This window comes from Tasmannia lanceolata, unplaced genomic scaffold (assembly GCF_043159265.1).
Source record: "Tasmannia lanceolata isolate RefF3 unplaced genomic scaffold, GAP_Taslan_0.1 ptg000018l, whole genome shotgun sequence".
Classification (NCBI taxonomy): Eukaryota; Viridiplantae; Streptophyta; class Magnoliopsida; order Canellales; family Winteraceae; genus Tasmannia; species Tasmannia lanceolata.
In genome coordinates this window covers 44,122,773-44,138,265 of record NW_027518695.1, presented here as the reverse complement: position 1 = coordinate 44,138,265, position 15,493 = coordinate 44,122,773, and positions in this window count along the sequence as shown.

The following is a 15,493-nucleotide window of genomic DNA, read 5'->3' as shown; positions in this document are numbered from 1 at the left end:
TGATTGATTGACCATAACTCAGTAAATTCAGCTCGGAATTGATTCAAATTCATGCCATTTCGAAGATGTCGAACTGTAGTTGAAAAACGGAACAAACGGAGATGAAAAACTCCAAGTATTTTAAGAGTTATGATGGAAATTGTTAGACTCGCGCTTTGATCTAGCAGTTTACAGACTTACCTCCGATTGATTGATCATAACTCACTCAATTCGACTCGGAATTTATTCAAATTCATGCCATTTCGAAGATGTCGAAGTGTAGTTGATAACGGAAGAAACGGAGATGAAAAACTCCAAGTATTTTAAGAGTTATGGTGGTAATACTTGGACTCGCGCTTTCGCCTAGCAGTTTACAGACCTACCTCCGATTGAATGATCATAACTCACTCAATTCGACTCGGAATTCAATGAAATTTTTTCCAGTTTGAAGGAGTTGAAGTGTAGTTTAAAACGGAAGAAACAGAGATGAAAAAAGCCAAGTATTTTGAGAGTTATGGGGGAAATAATTTGACTCGAACTTTGGTCCAGCAGTTTAAAGACCAACCTCCGATTGATTCACCATAACTCACGCAATTAGACTCGGAATTCAATGAAATTTTTTTCAGTTTGAAGGAGTTGAAGTGTAGTTTAAAATGGAAGAAACAGAGATGAAAAAAGCCAAGTATTTTGAGAGTTATAGGGGAAATAATTTGACTCAAAATTTGGTGCAGCAGTTTAAAGACCAACCTCTGATTGATTGACCATAACTCACTCAATTTAACTCGGAATTGATTCAAATTCATGCCATTTTGAAGATGTCGAAGTGTTGTTGAAAACGGAAGAAACGGAGATGAAAAACACCAAGGATCTTAGCAGTTATGATGGAAATAGTTAGACTCGCGCTTTGGTCTAGCAGTTTACAGAGCTACCTCCAATTCATTGACCATAACTCACTCAATTCGACTCGGAATTTATTCAAATTCATGCCATTTCGAAGATGTCAAAGTGTAGTTGAAAACGGAAGAAACGGTGATGAAAAACTCCCAATATTTTAAGAGTTATGGTCGTAATAGTCGGACTCGCGCTTTCGCCTAGCAGTTTACAGACCTACCTCCGATTGAATGACCATATATCACTCAATTCAACTCGAAATTCAATAAAAAAATTTCCAGTTTGAAGGAGTTGAAGTGTAGTTTAAAACGGAAGAAACAGAGATGAAAAAAGCCAAGTACTTTGAGAGTTATGGGGGAAATAATTTGACTCGAACTTTGGTCCAGCAGTTTAAAGACCAACCTCCGATTGATTGACCATAACTCACTCAATTTAACTCGGAATTGATTCAAATTCAGACCATTTTGAAGATGTCAAAGTGTTGTTGAAAACGGAAGAAACGGAGATAAAAAACACCAAGGATCTTAGGAGTTATGTGGAAATAGTTAGACTCGCGCTTTGGTCTAGCAGTTTACAGAGCTACCTCCAATTCTTTGACCATAACTCACTCAATTCGACTCGGAATGTATTCAAATTCATACCATTTTGAAGATGTCGAATTGTAGTTGGAAAACGGAAGAAACGGAGATGAAAAACTCCAAGTATTTTAAGAGTTATGATCGAAATTGTTAGACTCGCACTTTGGTCTAGAAGTTTACCTACTTACCTCCGATTGATTGATCATAACTCACTCAATTCGACTCGAAATTTATTCAAATTCATGCCATTTCGAAGATGTCGAAGTGTAGTTGAAAACGGAAGAAACGGAGATGGAAAACTCCAAGTATTTTGAGAGTTAGATTGGAAATAGTTAGACTCGCGATTTGGTTTAGCAGTTTACAGACCTACCTGTGATTGATTGACCATAACTCAGTAAATTCAACTCGGAATTGATTCAAATTCATGCCATTTCGAAGATGTCGAACTGTAGTTGGAAAACGGAACAAACGGAGATGAAAAACTCCAAGTATTTTAAGAGTTATGATGGAAATTGTTAGACTCGCGCTTTGATCTAGCAGTTTACAGACTTACCTCCGATTGATTGATCATAACTCACTCAATTCGACTCGGAATTTATTCAAATTCATGCCATTTCGAAGATGTCGAAGTGTAGTTGAAAACGGAAGAAACGGAGATGAAAAACTCCAAGTATTTTAAGAGTTATGGTGGTAATACTTGGACTCGCGCTTTCGCCTAGCAGTTTACAGACCTACCTCCGATTGAATGACCATAACTCACTCAATTCAACTCGAAATTCAATGAAATTTTTTTCATTTCGAAGGAGTCGAACAGTAGTTCAAAACGGAAGAAACAGAGATGAAAAAAACCAAGTATTTTGAGAGTTATGGTGGAAATAATTATACTCGCACTTTAGTCTAGCAGTTTACAGACCAACCTTCGATTGATTGACTATAACTCACTCAATTTAAGTCGGAATTGATTCAAATTCATGCCATTTTTAAGATGTCCAAGTATAGTTGAAAACGGAAGAAACGGAGATGAAAAACTCCAACTATTTTAAGAGCTATGATGGAAATAGTTAGACTCGCGCTTTCGCCTAGCAGTTTACAGACCTACCTCCGATTGAATGATCATAACTCACTCAATTCGACTCGGAATTCAATGAAATTTTTTCCAGTTTGAAGGAGTTGAAGTGTAGTTTAAAACGGAAGAAACAGAGATGAAAAAAGCCAAGTATTTTGAGAGTTATGGGGGAAATAATTTGACTCGAACTTTGGTCCAGCAGTTTAAAGACCAACCTCCGATTGATTCACCATAACTCACGCAATTCGACTCGGAATTCATTCAAATTCATGCCATTTTGAAGATGTCGAAGTTTTGTTGAAAACGGAAGAAACAGAGATGAAAAACACCAAGGATCTTGGCAGTTATGATGGAAATAGATAGACTCGCGTTTTGGTCTAGCAGTTTACAGAGCTACCTCCAATTCATTGACCATAAGTCACTCAATTCAACTCGGAATTTATTCAAATTCATACCATTTTGAAGATGTCGAAGTGTAGTTAGAGAACGGAAGAAACGGAGATGAAAAACTCGAAGTACTTTAAGAGTTATGATGGAAATTGTTAGACTCGCACTTTGGTCTAGAAGTTTACCGACTTACCTCCGATTGATTGACCATAACTCACTCAATTCGACTCGGAATTGATTCAAATTCATGCCATTTCGAAGATGTCGAAGTGTAGTTGGAAAACGGAACAAACGGAGATGAAAAACTCCAAGTATTTTAAGAGTTATGATGGAAATTGTTAGACTCGCGCTTTGATCTAGCAGTTTACAGACTTACCTCCGATTGATTGATCATAACTCACTCAATTCGACTCGGAATTTATTCAAATTCATGCCATTTCGAAGATGTCGAAGTGTAGTTGAAAACGGAAGAAACGGAGATGAAAAACTCCAAGTATTTTAAGAGTTATGGTGGTAATACTTGGACTCGCGCTTTCGCCTAGCAGTTTACAGACCTACCTCCGATTGAATGACCATAACTCACTCAATTCAACTCGGAATTCAATGAAATTTTTTTCATTTCGAAGGAGTCGAACAGTAGTTCAAAACGGAAGAAACAGAGAGGAAAAAAACCAAGTATTTTGAGAGTTATGGTGGAAATAATTATACTCGCACTTTAGTCTAGCAGTTTACAGACCAACCTTCGATTGATTGACTATAACTCACATAATTTAACTCGGAATTGATTCAAATTCATGCCATTTTTAAGATGTCCAAGTATAGTTGAAAACGGAAGAAACGGAGATGAAAAACTCCAAGTATTTTAAGAGTTATGATGGAAATAGTTAGACTCGCGCTTTCGCCTAGCAGTTTACAGACCTACCTCCGATTGAATGATCATAACTCACTCAATTCGACTCGGAATTCAATGAAATTTTTTCCAGTTTGAAGGAGTTGAAGTGTAGTTTAAAACGCAAGAAACAGAGATGAAAAAAGCCAAGTATTTTGAGAGTTATGGGGGAAATAATTTGACTCGAACTTTGGTCCAACAGTTTAAAGACCAAACTCCGATTGATTGACCATAACTCACTAAATTTAACTCGGAATTGATTCAAATTCATGCCATTTTGAAGATGTCGAAGTGTTGTTGAAAACGGAAGAAACGGAGATGAAAAACACCAAGGATCTTGGCAGTTATGATGGAAATAGATAGACTCGCATTTTGGTCTAGCAGTTTACAGAGCTACCTCCAATTCATTGACCATAAGTCACTCAATTCAACTCGGAATTTATTCAAATTCATACCATTTTGAAGATGTCGAAGTGTAGTTAGAAAACGGAAGAAACGGAGATGAAAAACTCGAAGTATTTTAAGAGTTATCATGGAAATTGTTAGACTCGCACTTTGGTCTAGAAGTTTACCGACTTACCTCCGATTGATTGATCATAACTCACTCAATTCGACTCGAAATTAATTCAAATTCATGCCATTTCGAAGATGTCTAAGTGTAGTTGAAAACGGAAGAAACGGAGATGAAAAACTCCAAGTATTTTGAGAGTTAGATTGGAAATAGTTAGACTCGCGCTTTGGTCTAGCAGTTTACAGACTTACCTCCGATTGATTGATCATAACTCACTCAATTCGACTCGGAATTTATCCAAATTCATACCATTTCTAAGATGTCGAAGTGTAGTTGAAAATGGAAGAAACGGAGATGAAAAACACCAAGGATCTTAGGAGTTATGATGGAAATAGTTAGACTCGCGCTTTGGTCTAGAAGTTTACCGACTTACCTCCGATTGATTGATCATAACTCACTCAATTCCACTCGAAATTTATTCAAATTCATGACATTTCGAAGATGTCGAAGTGTAGTTGAAAACGGAAGAAACGGAGATGAAAAACTCCAAGTATTTTGAGAGTTAGATTGGAAATAGTTAGACTCGCGATTTGGTTTAGCAGTTTACAGACCTACCTGTGATTGATTGACCATAACTCAGTAAATTCAACTCGGAATTGATTCAAATTCATGCCATTTTGAAGATGTCGAAGTGTAGTTGAAAAACGAAACAAACGGAGATGAAAAACTCCAAGTATTTTAAGAGTTATGATGGAAATTGTTAGACTCGTCATTTGGTCTAGCAGTTTACAGACTTATCTTCGATTGATTGATCATAACTCACTCAATTCGACTCGGAATTTATTCAAATTCATGCCATTTCGAAGATGTCGAAGTGTAGTTGAAAATGGAAGAAACGGAGATGAAAAACACCAAGGATCTTAGGAGTTATGATGGAAATAGTTAGACTCGTGCTTTGGTCTAGAAGTTTACCGACTTACCTCCGATTGATTGATCATAACTCATTCAATTCAACTCGAAATTTATTCAAATTCATGCAATTTCGAAGATGTCGAAGTGTAGTTGAAAACGGCAGAAACGGAGATGAAAAACTCCAAGTATTTTGAGAGTTAGATTGGAAATAGTTAGACTCGTGATTTCGTTTAGCAGTTTACAGACCTACTTGCGATTGATTGACCATAACTCTGTCAATTCAACTCGGAATTGATTCAAATTTATGCGATTTCGAAGATGTCGAAGTATAGTTGAAAACAGAAGAAACGGAGATGAAAAACTCCAAGTATTTTAAGAGTTATGATGGAAATTGTTAGACTCGCGCTTTGGTCTAGAAGTTTATCGACTTACTCCGATTGATTGATCATAACTCACTCAATTCGACTCGAAATTTATTCAAATTCATGCCATTTCGAAGATGTCGAAGTGTAGTTGAAAACGGAAGAAACGGAGATCAAAACTCCATGTATTTTGAGAGTTAGATTAGAAATAGTTAGACTCGCGATTTGGTTTAGCAGTTTACAGACCTACCTGTGATTGATTGACCATAACTCAGTAAATTCAACTCGGAATTGATTCAAATTCATGCCGTTTCGACGATGTCGAAGTGTAGTTGGAAAACGGAGCAAACGGAGATGAAAAACTCCAAGTATTTTAAGAGTTATGATGGAAATTGTTAGACTCGCGCTTTGGTCTAGCAGTTTACAGACTTACCTCCGATTGATTGATCATAACTCACTCAATTCGGCTCGTAATTTATTCAAATTCATACCATTTCGAAGATGTCGAAGTGTAGTTGAAAACCGAAGAAACTGAGATGAAAAACACCAAGGATCTTAGGAGTTATGATCGAAATAGTTAGACTCGCACTTTGGTGTAGATGTTTACCGACTTACCTCCGATTGATTGATCATAACTCACTCAATTCGACTCGAAATTTATTCAAATTCATGCCATTTCGAAGATGTCGAAGTGTAGTTGAAAATGGAAGAAACGGAGATGAAAAACACCAAGGATCTTAGGAGTTATGATGGAAATAGTTAGACTCGTTCTTTGGTCTAGAAGTTTACCGACTTACCTCCGATTGATTGATCATAACTCATTCAATTCAACTCGAAATTTATTCAAATTCATGCAATTTCGAAGATGTCGAAGTGTAGTTGAAAACGGCAGAAACGGAGATGAAAAACTCCAAGTATTTTGAGAGTTAGATTGGAAATAGTTAGACTCGTGATTTCGTTTAGCAGTTTACAGACCTACTTGCGATTGATTGACCATAACTCTGTAAATTCAACTCGGAATTGATTCAAATTCATGCCATTTCGAAGATGTCGAAGTGTAGTTGGAAAACGGAACAAACGGAGAGGAAAAACTCCAAGTATTTTAAGAGTTATGATGGAAATTGTTAGACTCGCGCTTTGGTCTAGCAGTTTACAGACTTACCTCCGATTGATTGATCATAACTCACTCAATTCGGCTCGTAATTTATTCAAATTCATACCATTTCGAAGATGTCGAAGTGTAGTTGAAAACCGAAGAAACTGAGATGAAAAACACCAAGGATCTTAGGAGTTATGATCGAAATAGTTAGACTCGCACTTTGGTGTAGAAGTTTACCGACTTACCTCCGATTGATTGATCATAACTCACTCAATTCGACTCGAAATTTATTCAAATTCATGCCATTTCGAAGAAGTCGAAGTGTAGTTGAAAACGGAAGAAACGGAGATGAAAAACTACAAGTATTTTGAGAGTTAGATTGGCAATAGTTAGACTCGCGATTTGGTTTAGCAGTTTACAGACCTACCTGTGATTGATTGACCATAACTCAGTAAATTCAACTCGGAATTGATTCAAATTCATGCCATTTCGAAGATGTCGAAGTGTAGTTGGAAAACGGAACAAACGGAGATGAAAAACTCCAAGTATTTTAAGAGTTATGATGGAAATTGTTAGACTCGCGCTTTGGTCTAGCAGTTTACAGACTTACCTCCGATTGATTGATCATAACTCACTAAATTCGACTCGGAATTTATTCAAATTCATGACATTTCGAAGATGTCGAAGTGTAGTTGAAAACGGAAGAAACGGAGATGAAAAACTCCAAGTATTTTAAGAGTTATGGTGGTAATACTTGGACTCGCGCTTTCGCCTAGCAGTTTACAGACCTACCTCCGATTGAATGACCATAACTCACTCAATTCAACTCGGAATTCAATGAAATTTTTTCCATTTCGAAGGAGCCAAACAGTAGTTCAAAACGGAAGAAACGGAGATGAAAAAAGCCAAGTATTTTGAGAGTTATGTTTGAAATAATTAGACTCGCACTTTGGTCTAGCAGTTTACAGACATACCTCCGATTGAATGACCATAACTCCCTCAATTCAACTCGGAATTTATTCAAATTCATGCCATTTCGAAGATGTAAAAGTGTAGTTGAAAACGGAATAAACGGAGATGAAAAACTCCAAGTATTTTGAGAGTTATGATGGAAATAGTTAGACTCGCGATTTCGTCTAGCAGTTTACAGACCTACATGCGATTGATTGACCATAACTCAGTCAATTCAACTCGGAATTTATTCAAATTCATGCGATTTCGAAGATGTCGAAGTGTAGTTGAAAACAAAAGAAACGGAGATGAAAAACACCAAGTATTTTAAGAGTTATGATGGAAATTGTTAGACTCGCGCTTTGGTCTAGAAGTTTACCGACTTACCTCCGATTGATTGATCATAACTCACTCAATTCGACTCGAAATTTATTCAAATTCATGCCATTTCGAAGATGTCGAAGTGTAGTTGAAAACGGAAGAAACGGAGATGGAAAACTCCAAGTATTTTGAGAGTTAGATTGGAAATAGTTAGACTCGCGATTTGGTTTAGCAGTTTACAGACCTACCTGTGATTGATTGACCATAACTCAGTAAATTCAACTCGGAATTGATTCAAATTCATGCCATTTCGAAGATGTCGAAATGTAGTTCAAAAACGAAACAAACGGAGATGAAAAACTCCAAGTATTTTAAGAGTTATGATGGAAATTGTTAGACTCGCGCTTTGGTCTAGCAGTTTACAGACTTATCTCCGATTGATTGATCATAACTCACTCAATTCGACTCGGAATTTATTCAAATTCATGCCATTTCGAAGATGTCGAAGTGTAGTTCAAAACGGAAGAAACGAAGATGAAAAATGCCAAGTATTTTAAGAGTTATGGTGGTAATACTTGGACTCGCGCTTTCGCCTAGCAGTTTACAGACCTACCTCCGATTGAATGACCATAACTCACTCAATTCAACTCGGAATTCAATGAAATTTTTTCCATTTCGAAGGAGTCGAACAGTAGTTCAAAACGGAAGAAACAGATATGAAAAAACCAAGTATTTTGAGAGTTATGGTCTAGCAGTTTACAGATAAACCTCCGATTCATTGACCATAACTCACTCAATTTAACTCGGAATTGATTCAAATTCCTGCCATCTTGAAGATGTCGAAGTGTAGTTGAAAAAGGAAGAAACGGTGATGAAAAACTCCAAGTATATTAAGAGTTATGATGAAAATAGTTAGACTCGCGATTTCATCTAGCAGTTTACAGACCTACTTGCGATTGATTGACCATAAGTCAGTCAATTCAACTCGGAATTGATTCAAATTTATGCGATTTCGAAGATGTCGAAGTATAGTTGAAAACAGAAGAAACGGAGATGAAAAACTCCAAGTATTTTAAGAGTTATGATGGAAATTGTTAGACTCGCGCTTTGGTCTAGCAGTTTACAGACTTACCTCCGATTGATTGATCATAACTCACTCAATTGACTCGGAATTTATTCAAATTCATGACATTTCAAAGATGTCGAAGTGTAGTTGAAAACGGAAGAAACGGAGATGAAAAACTCTAAGTATTTTAAGAGTTATGGTGGTAATACTTGGACTCGCGCTTTCGCCTAGCAGTTTACAGACCTACCTCCGATTGAATGACCATAACTCACTCAATTCAACTCGGAATTCAATGAAATTTTTTCCATTTCGAAGGAGTCGAACAGTAGTTCAAAACGGAAGAAACAGATATGAAAAAACCAAGTATTTTGAGAGTTATGGTCTAGCAGTTTACAGATAAACCTCCGATTCATTGACCATAACTCACTCAATTTAACTCGGAATTGATTCAAATTCCTGCCATCTTGAAGATGTCGAAGTGTAGTTGAAAAAGGAAGAAACGGTGATGAAAAACTCCAAGTATATTAAGAGTTATGATGAAAATAGTTAGACTCGCGATTTCATCTAGCAGTTTACAGACCTACTTGCGATTGATTGACCATAAGTCAGTAAATTCAACTCGGAATTGATTCAAATTTATGCGATTTCGAAGATGTCGAAGTATAGTTGAAAACAGAAGAAACGGAGATGAAAAACTCCAAGTATTTTAAGAGTTATGATGGAAATTGTTAGACTCGCGCTTTGGTCTAGCAGTTTACAGACTTACCTCCGATTGATTGATCATAACTCACTCAATTGACTCGGAATTTATTCAAATTCATGACATTTCAAAGATGTCGAAGTGTAGTTGAAAACGGAAGAAACGGAGATGAAAAACTCTAAGTATTTTAAGAGTTATGGTGGTAATACTTGGACTCGCGCTTTCGCCTAGCAGTTTACAGACCTACCTCCGATTGAATGACCATAACTCACTCAATTCAACTCGGAATTGAATGAAATTTTTTCCATTTCGAAGGAGTCGAACAGTAGGTCAAAACGGAAGAAACGGAGATGAAAAAAGCCAAGTATTTTGAGAGTTATGTTGGAAATAATTAGACTCGCACTTTGGTCTAGCAGTTTACAGACATACCTCCGATTGAATGACCATAACTCACTCAATTCAACTCGGAATTTATTCAAATTCATGCCATTTCGAAGATGTAAAAGTTTAGTTGAAAATGGAAGAAACGGATATGAAAAACTCCAAGTATTTTGAGAGTTATGATGGAAATAGTTAGACACACGATTTCGTTGTGGGAGCCAGATCCCGCGAGAGAGGGGTGGGGCGCGAGCCGCCGCGCTCTCTCTCTTGGTCTCTCGTACCCACGCGATTGGCGTGTGCATTTTAATATTGATTTGAATTCGTCTTTCCTGTGGACTTGGGATCACTAAGGCAATCCGAATTCCACACGAAAGAGACTGACAGAGTCGCCACCTAGATGTGGGATCTAGGACCCATAATTAACCAGAAATCTAGACTCGCTACCTGGTTACGAGAATGGAAGGTATGGGGAGTTATCCGCCACATGCACCATTCCTGCCCGATAATCGGTCTTCGATTCCAAAAGTTAACTCTTTTAAATTTATTTTAAATGGCTCATTCAACTCTATGTTAATGTGCTAACTAAGTGACATGCATCCTAGAATCTAATTTTAATGTGAATCCTAGATGTATATCTTGATTTATTAATTTGTCTGGATTCATTCTAAGTGAAAGTTCTCCTAGAATTCTAATTTCATGGAAAACCCTAACTGATTTGATTAAGTATTTACAAGAAAATTAATATCCAAAACACCACAATTTGTTGTGGTGCCGACTCGCGGGTGGTATGCCGTCAGACATCCAAGCTGCCTACGTACCCAAGCCTCACTGGGATCAGAGTCGACGTAGTTCGGTGCACCTAAGCTAAGCTACATATGCCTAACTCAACTAGGACACCGACTTAGACGGATTTGACTGTTTCAACAGTTTTAAGAGGAATTATTTAATTCAAGTTGAGGATTTTATTATCTTAGGATTTCATCTAAGATGCTATATGATTCTTATCTGAATGCAAGTTGTCCCTTAGACTAATGCAGGTTTGCCTACATCCTAGTTTACTAGGCTTGTCTTAAGGAAAGATTGGGTGACTAGTGTAACTAGACCTATGGTACGGTTGCTATACATAGCAAGCGTCCGTGATGAGGCTGGACTCCTAACTCTAGGACTTCTTGACACTTAAGACTCCCTAAAACTTAGGACACGACACGACACGACACCAGTGTTCCTAAATTGGGCTCTAAGGGTTCCTAAAGGAATTTTGAATCCAAAGCTCAGGAATTTCCAATTCTTCTGGATTGGTTGAGTCTTTTAAAGTTTTTCTTGAAGGCTTTTAGTTATCTTGAGGCCTTTAATGTGTGTTGTGTCTTTTGAGTTGTTTATTTAGAAGGTTTTGGTTTAACTTGAAACTTTTAGTGGTGTTTCGGTTAATGACTTTTAACAGATTTAGATTAGTATATTTATTTTTATTTATTTTTATTTTATTTTTTAAGTGAGCGAATTTTAGGTTCGTGACTTTTAAGTTAGGTGCATTTTAGATTAACAGATTTTAGGTTTGGTTTGTTTTAGATTAGTGACTTTTAAGATTGGTGTATTTTAGATTAATAGATTTTAATTTTTGTTTGGAAAAGGACATTAATACAAACATGTTTTGACAATTTCACATATTCGACAAAACATTGACCATTAAAAGATCTAACAAACGCAGCCCACTAAAACAGTCATAACTCTTTAACCGCTTGGCCAAATTGAATGTACAAACATGCGTTGGAAAGATAATTTATATGGCTACAACTTTGTAATTTATCATTTTCTATGAATCTGTGGTCTAGAGGTTCGAAATCTGGTCACAAAATGGGCAGCCAGCACTATAGCGGGAATGATATTGGCACCACGACGTTTTGTCCTATTATTTCTTGTTCTCAATTTTGTCATTTTATGTTGTGCCTATGGGTTTTCGTCTCATTATGTTGTGTTTGATTTTTCTTTCTTAATTGTTAATTTTGTTTTATTTTGGTTTATATGCTATTTTTTAGATTTTTGTATGTGCTTCAATTTTTATCTTAATTAATTTTTTATGTTTCAGTTGAGATAGGTTTGAGGGATTCGGATGAGGGTATTAAATGGGATGCATGGCTTAATGGATCATGGAGTGGCTGAGAATATCAATCGAAAAGGCGGGATATTGTTATCAAATAAAATGAGGGGCAGTTGATATCAAAGGAATTGAGCTTTATTTATCAATTTGCAATGGGGCTGTGGTTATCAAAGTGGAAGGGGCTGTGATTATCATTTGTACAAGATGGGTTGTAGATTTTAATTTAAAAAAAAGGGTTGTGGTTATCAATTAAAGAGGTGGGTAGTGTGACAAATTGAAGTGGGCTGTGATTATCAAGCAAAAACATGAGCTGTTGATGTCAATTGGAAGTTGGGCTTTATTATTATTTTTTTCAATTGGGAGTGGGGCATTGATTATCAATTCGGAAGAGGCCCCAAAATTGGGTTTCGGATGGCTGTGGAATTGGATGCTTAAGTTGCAGAGATTCAATGGTTTCGAAAATTATTTTTTTTTAGTGTTCTTTATTTAATTATTACTAGCCCCAAAAGAATTAGAATTGGCAAGAGCTTATGGAATTCAAAATCCATTAGATGTTTTGATTCTAAAGAGTAAGAACAGAGGACATGCTTTGTAATTAAGAAAGAAAGAAACACAAAACTCAATGAATAAATAATTGCAATGAAAAAATCAGGAAACATGCAAATCAGAAATCAAAGCTTAAGTATAATGAATACTTACTTGGAGAAGAGAGAACACCTGGGATCAGCCAAGAGCCAAGGATAATTCAACAAGGAGAGAGAGAGAGGCCATTGTTGAGGAGGGGAGAGATGAGCTAAAAGGGTGAGAGAGCTTGTTCGGTCCCCCCCAACTGTGAGAAGGTTACCCCCCGTCCTTCCTTTTTTTTTCTTTTTTTTACAGCAAAAGCCTATGGGGTATTTATTCTTCAACATTGAAAAGAAAGCCAATTTTTTTATTTTAGCAAATGTGATGCACTCATCACTACACTCTTTTCTATATTAAAAAACTGTGTGGCTCCATGTGAGGGAAGAGAGAAAATCAAATGCTATCATTTCAACCACAACAAGCTTCTCTGTTCTTTCTTTCTTTTTGTTTTTTTAATTGTTATTTTAAACAACACCGCACCCTCTCCCATGTTAAAAACCGTATGGACTCATTCAAATTTTCTTTTTTTTATTTAGCTTTACTAAACTACCCCTCCATGAAGTGTTGTATGTGCAATCATTTTGCCATATTTCAAATGAGAGGAGAAGCTAAAGTCCAACAATGTTTCTCTTTATATTATAAGGGTGACGGTTGGTGACCTCCTTTTCTCATTGGATCCCCTCAAAATAATTTTTCTAATAAAGAAAGAGAGCTCAAGAGACTTTGCTCATTTAGCCGTTTCACAAACAATTTTAATAAGCTTTCTTTTATTTGTCTTATTCTTGGTGGGACCCACAAAAGATGCCTTTACAATGCGCGGGCCCCCTGTTTGATCCAAATCTAAACAAATGCTCATGGTGGGCCCACCAAACGGATCCAAATTCTCTCTTGCTCGGATTTTCATGAATAACCCTTCTCACCCTTAGCGAGAAAATGCGAAACACAGCAGAAATGATCGGAAAGATTGAGAAAGCGTAAGGGACAGACACGGGAATGGAAAACACTGGAAAATACTGATAACAAGAACACTAACTTCTTTGTTGATTAAGGCGGAGCAAAATGGGGTGTCTACAGATGCCCCTCTTTGGTAGAGATGACGTAGTCATCGAATACCAAAGTCAAAATGACAGAACCATTTTGCGTAGCTTTAATCGACAAAAGACTCTACGGAACCTAGACGCAAGCATTTACTACCTAATGTAAAACCCAAAACGAAGTCCTAGAATTGGAATGTAGTAAAAAAATCCCGCTGCGGTGCCGCTCGACATCACATTTATATGATGTTCAAAGAGAAAAGACCATTTTTGAATGGACTCAGAATGAAATACCATATTTTTACGGCTTCCAAGGAAATGAGACATCACATTTGTATGATGCTCAAAGAGAGTAAGAGACCATAGTTGTATGGACCTGAAGAGAATGGAATACCGTATTTTTACGGAGTTCCAAAGAAATGAGGTATCATATTTGTATGATGCTCAAAGAGAATAAGAGAACGTAGTTGTATGGACTCGAAGAGAATGGAACACCGTACTTTTACGGAGTTCCAAAGAAATGAGGTATCATATTTGTATGATGCTCACAGAGAATAAGAGAACATTTTTTAACGGACTCAAAAGAGAATGGAATACCGTATTTTTACGGAGTTCCAAAGAAATGAGGTATCATATTTGTATGATGCTCAAAGAGAATAAGAGAACATTTTTGAATGGACTCAGAAGAAAATGGAATACCGTATTTTTACGGAGTTCCAAGGAAATGAGCTCTCATATTTGTATGATGCTCAAAGAGAATAAGAGAACATTTTTGAATGGACTCAGAAGAGATTGGAATACCGTATTTTTATGGAGTTCCAAGGAAATGAGCTATCATATTTGTATGATGCTCAAAGAGAATAAGAGAACATTTTTGAATGGACTCAGAAGAGAATGGAATACCGTATTTTTACGGAGTTCCAAGGAAATGAGCTATCATATTTGTATGATGCTCAAAGGGAATAAGAGAACATTTTGAATGGACTCAGAAGAGAATGGAATACCGTATTTTTACGGAGTTCCAAAGAAATGAGGTATCATATTTGTATGATGTTCAAAGAGAATAAGAGAACATTTTTGAATGGACTCAGAAGAGAATGGAATACCGTATTTTTACGGAGTTCCAAGGAAATGAGGTATCATATTTGTATGATGCTCAAAGAGAATAAGAGAACATTTTTGAATGGACTTAGAAGAGAATGGAATACCGTATTTTTACGGAGTTCCAAGGAAATGAGGTATCATATTTGTATGATGCTCAAAGGGAATAAGAGAACATTTTTTAATGGACTCAAAATGAAATACCGTATTTTTACGGCTTCAATCTTCGGTTGAGATTAATGAATTTGGAGGTTTTTTTATGAATTTGAATTTGACGTAGAATTGGATTTGATGAATTTGGGGAATTTGAATTTGATGAATTTTTGATTTTTTGAGAAATGAGGCACCGTCCACAAACGGGCTCAAGGAGGACATGAGACCATTCATAAATGAACTCAGAAAATGAGGCACCGTTCACAAATGGGCTCAAGGAGAAGACGAAACCATTCACAAATGGATTCGAGAGATGAGGCACCGTTCACAAACGGGCTCAAGGAGAAGACGAGGCCATTTGCAAATGGGCTCGAGAAAAGAGGTACCGTTCAC